This window comes from Castanea sativa, chromosome 5 (genome assembly GCF_040712315.1).
Source record: "Castanea sativa cultivar Marrone di Chiusa Pesio chromosome 5, ASM4071231v1".
NCBI lineage: Eukaryota > Viridiplantae > Streptophyta > Magnoliopsida > Fagales > Fagaceae > Castanea > Castanea sativa.
The window spans coordinates 34,555,455-34,563,016 of NC_134017.1; positions in this window are offsets into that span (position 1 = coordinate 34,555,455).

Sequence of the window (7,562 nt, forward strand, 5' to 3'; positions counted from 1 at the left end):
AATATGTAGCATCATGACTTTATGTAAGGCGGTTTCATGGCTCTTAAGCTTGACATGAGTAAAACTTACGATCGTGTGGAATGGTCATTCTTAGAATTAATGTTGAGAAAATTGGGTTTCAATGAGAGATGGATTACTCTTCTAATGTTATGTGTCACTTCGTTGTCATACTCCGTATTAGTCAATGGTGAACTTAAAGGTTTGATCAAACCTACAAGGGGTATTCGACAGGGTGACCCTCTCTCACCCTTCATCTTTTTGTTATGTACTGAAGCCCTCCATGGCCTTATCTCACAAGCTACCAATAATGTGGACATCCACAGGGTTTCTTTGAGTAAGAGAAGCCCAAAACTAACTTATCTTTTATTTGCGAGTGACAGTTTGTTGTTTTGCAAATCTACAGCCGCTAAATGCCCGAGAGTATTGGAGTTTCTCAAGGTGTACAAGAGTTGTTCAAGATAACAACTTAACAAAGCCAAAACCACCATTTTCTTCAACAAATTCACTCCAGATGATGATAGTTAAGCTGTCCAAGCTTTGTTGGGGTTGACTGAAATTAGATAATACGAAAATTATCTTGGGTTGCCATCATTGGTTGGATTAAGGAAAAAAAAAAAGCATTGAGTATATAAAGGAGAGAGTTTGGAGAAAGATTCAAGGATAGGAGGAAAAACTATTATCTCAAGCGGGTAGGGAGGTTTTAATCAAGGTGGTGGTTCAAAATCCCTACCTACACAATGAATTGTTTCAAATTGTTTTTGGGGCTTTGTCATGAAATTGAAAGCTTGATTCGAAAATTCTGGTGGGGACAAAGTTATGATCGGAGGAAAATACATTTGATTTGATGATGCACAAAATCATCAATGATTTAATCGTCCACACACGTGTCAATGAGTGCACCTGAAGAACAAAAAGAGAGAAAGAACCTACAGAGAGCATTGGTAGGGTGGCAGCCAAAGACCCTTTGAAGGTTAAGTTTGTTGGAAAAATTCATGTTTGTATCGCATACGACACATACGCAGCGGAAAAAAAAATGGATCTACTTCATTCACAAATGTTAACATTTACTATGTAAATTTCAGAATTCAAGAACAAGAGAGCATACCTTGATGCGGTGAAATTCAAAACTAAATATCAAAAGTACTTGGGAACACTTTTAATCTTCACTCAAATTCCATTTTATGCCCAAAAAGTGTGGTCTCTCAATCAGTTTCCAAGGAAGAATAAGAGAGAGTCTCACACTCACGTATACATCATTTCACAATATAGTGTCTCTCTCTTAAAATTCTGTATATTTCTCCCTTTGTATCTAACTGATTATCTAATTGGGCTGGCATTTTGGGCCATTCCAATTGGGCTTTAGTGTGTGGCTTGGAGTGGGACCAAAAGGGAACAAATAAGACTCTAGCTTAAATGGGCTTTAGGCTTTTCTGTCAACTCTTGACAAGTCCAAAATTACCATTAATTATATTTAATACTACTATATAAATATAATTGTACTCTAGGCCTTATTAATAAATTATATCCCATGACTTTATTGTACATGCAACCCCTTCATAAAATATTCGTACTAATACAAAGTCATGAAGATTGCCACTTTGAAGATTATTACATCTTAATCCTTGAGTATCTGGTTTAATCCTCTAAGTTATACATCATATATTTATGAAATCCAATTTCATAAATATATACTTAATAACTCCTTACTAAAGTTGTTAGGCCTAACACTTTGAATAACCAAACCCATTAAACTTATCTCAAGTGAATATTTTATATCTTTGTTAAGAGATTATGAATTCCATCTTGAGAATATATGTTCCATCAACACTAAATGTGGTTGTCCTACATATTGAGGTTTTGATCGTGACTTTAGATTTCACTCTTGATATATTAAAGCAACCTACGCTTTATGATCAAGTCCATTGACTCTAGCTCCACTGGGCTTTGGGCTTTTTTGTCAACTTTTGACAAGTCCAAAGTTACCATTAATTATATTTAATACCACTATATAAATATAATTATACTCTAGACCTTATTAATAAATTATATCCAAGACTTTATTGTACATGAAATCCCTTTATAAAATATTCGTAGTAATACAAAGTCATGAATATAGATTGTCACTTTGAAGATTAATACATCTTAATCCTTGAGTACTTGGTTTAATTCTATAAGTTATTCATCATATATTTATGAAGTCCAATTTCATAAATATATACTTTAGTAACTCCTTACTAAAGTGGTTAGGCCTAACACTTTGAATAACCAAACCCATTAAACTTATCTCAATGGCATATTTTATATCTCCGTTAAGAGATTATGAATTCTATCTTGAGAATATATGTTCCATCAACACTAAATGTGGCTACCCAACATATTGAGGTTTTGATCGTGACTTTAGATCTCACTCCTGATATATTAAAGCAACCTACGCTTTATAATCAAGTCCATTGACTCGAGCTCCAGTGGGCTTTAGGATTTTTTGTCAACTTTTTACAAGTCCAAAATTACCATTAATTATATTTAATACTACTATATAAATATAATTGTACTCTAAGCCTTATTAATAAATTACATCTCATGACTTTATTGTACATGCAACCACTTCATAAAATATTCGTACTAATACAAAGTCATGAAGATTTCCACTTTGAAGATTAGTACATCTTAATCCTTGAGTATCTGGTTTAATCCTCTAAGTTATTCATCATATATTTATGAAATTCAATTTCATAAATATATACTTAATAACTCCTTACTAAAGTTGTTAGGCCTAACACTTTGAATAACCAAACCCATTAAACTTATCTCAAGGGAATATTTTATATCTCTGTTAAGAGATTATGAATTCCATCTTGAGAATATATGTTCCATCAACACTAAATGTGGTTGCCCAACATATTGAGATTTTGATTGTGACTTTATAATTCACTCCTGATATATTAAAGCAATCTACACTTCATGATCAAGTCCATTGACTCTAGCTCCACTGGGCTTTGGGCTTTTTTGTCAACTTTTGACAAGTCCAAAGTTACCATTAATTATATTTAATTCCACTATATAAATATAATTGCACTCTAGACCTTATTTATAAATTATATCCAAGACTTTATTGTACATGAAATCCCTTTATAAAATATTCGTAGTAATACAAAGTCATGAATATAGATTGCCACTTTGAAGATTAATACATCTTAATCTTTGAGTAATTGGTTTAATCCTATAAGCTATTCATCATATATTTATGAAATCCAATTTCATAAATATATACTTTAGTAACTCCTTACTAAAGTGGTTAGACCTAACACTTTGAATAACCAAACCCATTAAACTTATCTCAAGGGAATATTTTATATCTCCGTTAAGAGATTATGAATTTCATGTTGAGAATATGTGTTCTATCAACACTAAATGTGGCTTCCTAACATATTGAGGTTTTGATCGTGACTTTAGACCTCACTCCTGATATATTAAAGTAACCTACACTTCATGATCAGGTCCATTATTCTCTCAAGATTAAGAGTTCATGTAAATAGAAGTCGTGAGATTTATTATTCAATTGACAATCCTTAGGTGAGTAATAAATCTCACAGTGGTTTAGTTCAATATGTCTTAACTCTTAAAACATATCAACTAGAAGTCTCCACTTCCATGATCAAGATAAATCATCTTAGTTGACATGTTATAGTTTTCGCAGATGAAGTGTCCAATTTCATCACCGACTACAAACTACAATTCTAAGTTTACAAAGAATTTGTGATCTATATCTTCTATGACTAAATCATATAAATCACATACTATGCATCTCATGGACTATATGATAATGTCCAAATATTCTTGTTACCATTATTTTAGATGATAATAAAACAACTTTATTAATCATAACATTAAGTCATACATAGCATCATACAATAGGATTTAAAGGCACTACCCCTAACAAAGTTAGTGACAAAAGAATCTCCAAGAACTCAAGAGTGCAAGAGCTAAGGAGAATTCATGTACCTCAAGAAGGTTAGGGTTTGTTGTTTATATAGTAGCAAAGAGCTAACCTAAATCCCTTGATATGGGGGGAGTTTCCTTATAGAGAGAAAGGCCCTGAGATCTTAGGGCTTCTCTTCCCATATAGGACAGATCTAATCATGCAGGAGGATTTTTAGTTATGGTGTGAAAGTTGTTTCCCTGTAAAGACATATGAGTGGACTCCACGCAAATCCTACGTGGAGTCTTGGAGCAATTTTATTGTTAGAAAGGGTGTTGGATCATCGGCCTACCTCACTCAACGAGTTAAGGAATGGTAACACCCCTTAACGAATCTGTAATGAAGGTATTGAATATCACGAGCACAAAACTGATGATTGAATAGGCTTCATCGGCCTCTTGGGTTGATTTCTAATTTGGTATCTAAAGCATAGCGACGCTTCATTTTCTGTGCCTTCTTGCCCTATAAATAGTTCAATGTTATTATTGTCCCCTTTATTCAAATATTTTAACATTTTTTTCATCCTAGAGCTCCTTCTTTGAATTTTGGTATTTTTTGGTTTTACTTGTTCGTTGCTTTTAAAAATTTAGGTATGCCATCCATCCCTCGTTTATTTTATTTAACATTCTTGCTTTCTCTTTAGTTTTTTACTTAGAAGATAGGGTGAGTAGAATCTTAGCTTTCATTTGTCGCTTGTAGGTAAGGGAATGTCTGGAGATAGTGAAGCAACAAGTGAACGTTGATCATCAGTCCGCAAGGGTTCGGACGACAATGAGACCAGCCAATCTAGGCTCAAGTATATTTCGGATGATTCATCGATTTTCGAGAGAGAGTCAGCGTCCGATATACCCCCTAGGGAAGCTAGTCCTTCTGGGTGACATCCTAGTCCTTCTCCCTGTTGATTGGTCGGTTCATGACTTCCCATTCTGCATGACTAAGAATGTGTTCAGAAGGTTAAGACCTTATTTCCAGATACCCGACGATATGCCCATTAGGAAAGGCCATAGAGGAGAGAAATGTTATACCGGAGGTTCATCGAATGTGGGCTTTTACGAGGCTGCCTTCATAGCGGGGCTATAGTTGCCTTTGACCTCTTTGCATCTTCGGTTAGCAGCCTATATAGGCATGTCTTTTTGTCAGATTTCCCCCAATTCTTGGAGGATCTTTATTGGGGTTGAGGTGTTATGGGGTCAGCTTAGTGGAGGCCATTGGTCTCTGACCGTCGAGGAGTTCTTTCATTTCTACAAACCCTAGGAGATTCCACAATTGAAGGGGTTTTACAATCTTGTGTGTCGTTGGGCTACCTAGAGAATAGTATCGGACATGCCCGATTCTAATTGTCGGTGGAAGACCAATCGCCTGGCTGCCTCCAGGTTATTCATTGTCTCGTGGAGAGGTTTGTCCGTCTATACCACTATGGTGTGCATTTAAAAGTATCGCCTAAGCTTGTGCACCGTTGTGATCAGAGTGAAGGTCAACTTCTCCATGGGTAGATATCTTTTTCTCCCCTAAGTGCTCAGCTGGTGTAGTATACAAGCAATTGCACATGATCCTCCTCTCAGATGAGAGCTGAACTAACAACCATGTGTGATATAGCGAAGTAGAGGGAAAGCTCTTCATCTGGTTGGATGGACTTAGGAGTGGTGGAAATGCTAGGTATGCCTTCAGTTCCTCAAATGCTCTTTGGCATTCGTTCGTCCTCTTAAATGCCTTCTTTAGGATTTGGAAGAATGGCAAGCATTTGTCCGTTGCTCGCAAGACAAACCTATTGAGGGCAACGACTCTTCCATTTAGGCTTGATACTTCCTTGACGGTTCCTGGGGGTTTCATTTCTCGAATCACTCGAATTTTATCAGGGTTGGCTTCGACACCCCTTCAAGACACCATGAAACCAAGGAACTTTCCTGATGACACTCTGAACACGCATTTTTTGGGATTGAGCTTCATACCGTAGAGGGGAAGGGTTTCAAATGTCTCTTGAAGATCGTTTACGTGGTACTCTTCCTCCTTGATTTTCATTAACATGTCTTCTACTTATACCTTAATGTTTTGTCCAATCTACCAGGCGAACATCTTGTTCACAAGCCTTTAGCATGACCTTGTAGAAAAAAAAGGCCTTGACTTGTGACAAAAGATGTCTTCTCTTGACCAAATTCCTCATGCTTAATTTGATTGTAACCATGTCGACGCCCGACCTTGAGCAGTAGCAGAAAAACCGCCACCGCGGTGCCTTCGTCTGACCACCCACCGTGGCGACACTCCCACACGCGTAGGGCCCCGTTGGAGGGCTCCTCTCGATGATGGTTATTTGGTTGTCTGTGTTCGGGTGCTCTCTCTCTCTCTCTCAGTAGAGGAAGGTAGGTCTACCTTTGGCATTATGGTAGGAATCTGGGCCAAATTTTAAGGGATTACCAAAGGTGAGTGAAGTCACCACCAATCATTGGGTTTTTTTAAGGTGTGATTGGTCACTTGTTTCTAGTTGATTTTATTACCAATCCTAGGTTAAGAAAAAGGGCAATTTTCCTAATCTAATGCAAATGGAAAAAAATCTTGATTCTTAGGTCTGGAAGTTTGGTTACCTGTGGGGAAGGTGTTAGGCACCCCATAATGCCTATCCCAGGACAGTCATTTGCTTTGATAAAACCTTAATTTTCAGAGATTAGCAGTAAAAACATGATTTTGGCATTGGCTTTTTTCTAAGGTGTGATTGGGGACCTGTTTCTAGTTGATTTTATTACCAATCCTAGGTTAAGAAAAAGGGCAATTTTCCTAATCTAATGCGGATGGCAAAAAATCGTGATTCTTAGGTCTGGAAGTTTGGTTACCTGTGGGGAAGGTGTTAGGTACCCCGCAATTCCTGTCCCAGGACAGTCATTTGCTTTGATAAAACCTTAATTTTCAGAAATTAGCAGTAAAAACATGATTTTGGCATTGGCTTTTTTCTAAGGTGTGATTGGTCACCGGTTTCTAGTTGATTTTATTACCAATCCTAGGTTAAGAAAAAGGGAAATTTTCCTAATCTAATGCGGATGGCAAAAAATCTTGATTCTTAGGTTTGGAAGTTTGGTTACCTGTGAGGAAGGTGTTAGGCACCCCACAATGCTTGTCCCAGAACAATCATTTACTTTGATAAAACCTTAATTTTCAAAAAAATTGGCAGTAAAAACATGATTTTGGCTTTGGCTTTTTTCTAAGGTGTGATTGGTCACCTATTTCTAGTTGATTTTATTACCAATCCTAGGTTAAGAAAAAGGGCAATTTTCCTAATCTAATGCGGATGGCACAAAATCTTGATTCTTAGGTCTGGAAGTTTGGTTACCTATGAGAAAGGTGTTAGGCACCCCACAATGCCTGTCCTAGGACAGTCATTTGCTTTGATAGAACCTTAATTTTCGAAAATTGGCAGTAAAAACATGATTTTGGCATTGGCTTTCAGGGCTTTGCATGCATGGGGGGCTTTGAGGTTTGTCTTTTGAATAGGTGTGACCCTAATCTATGCTTTCCTAAAGCGTTCGAGCAAAGTGCCACATTTCCGTGGCGAAAATTCAGCGACGTGTCACCTTACTTTCACGGCGGAAATTAG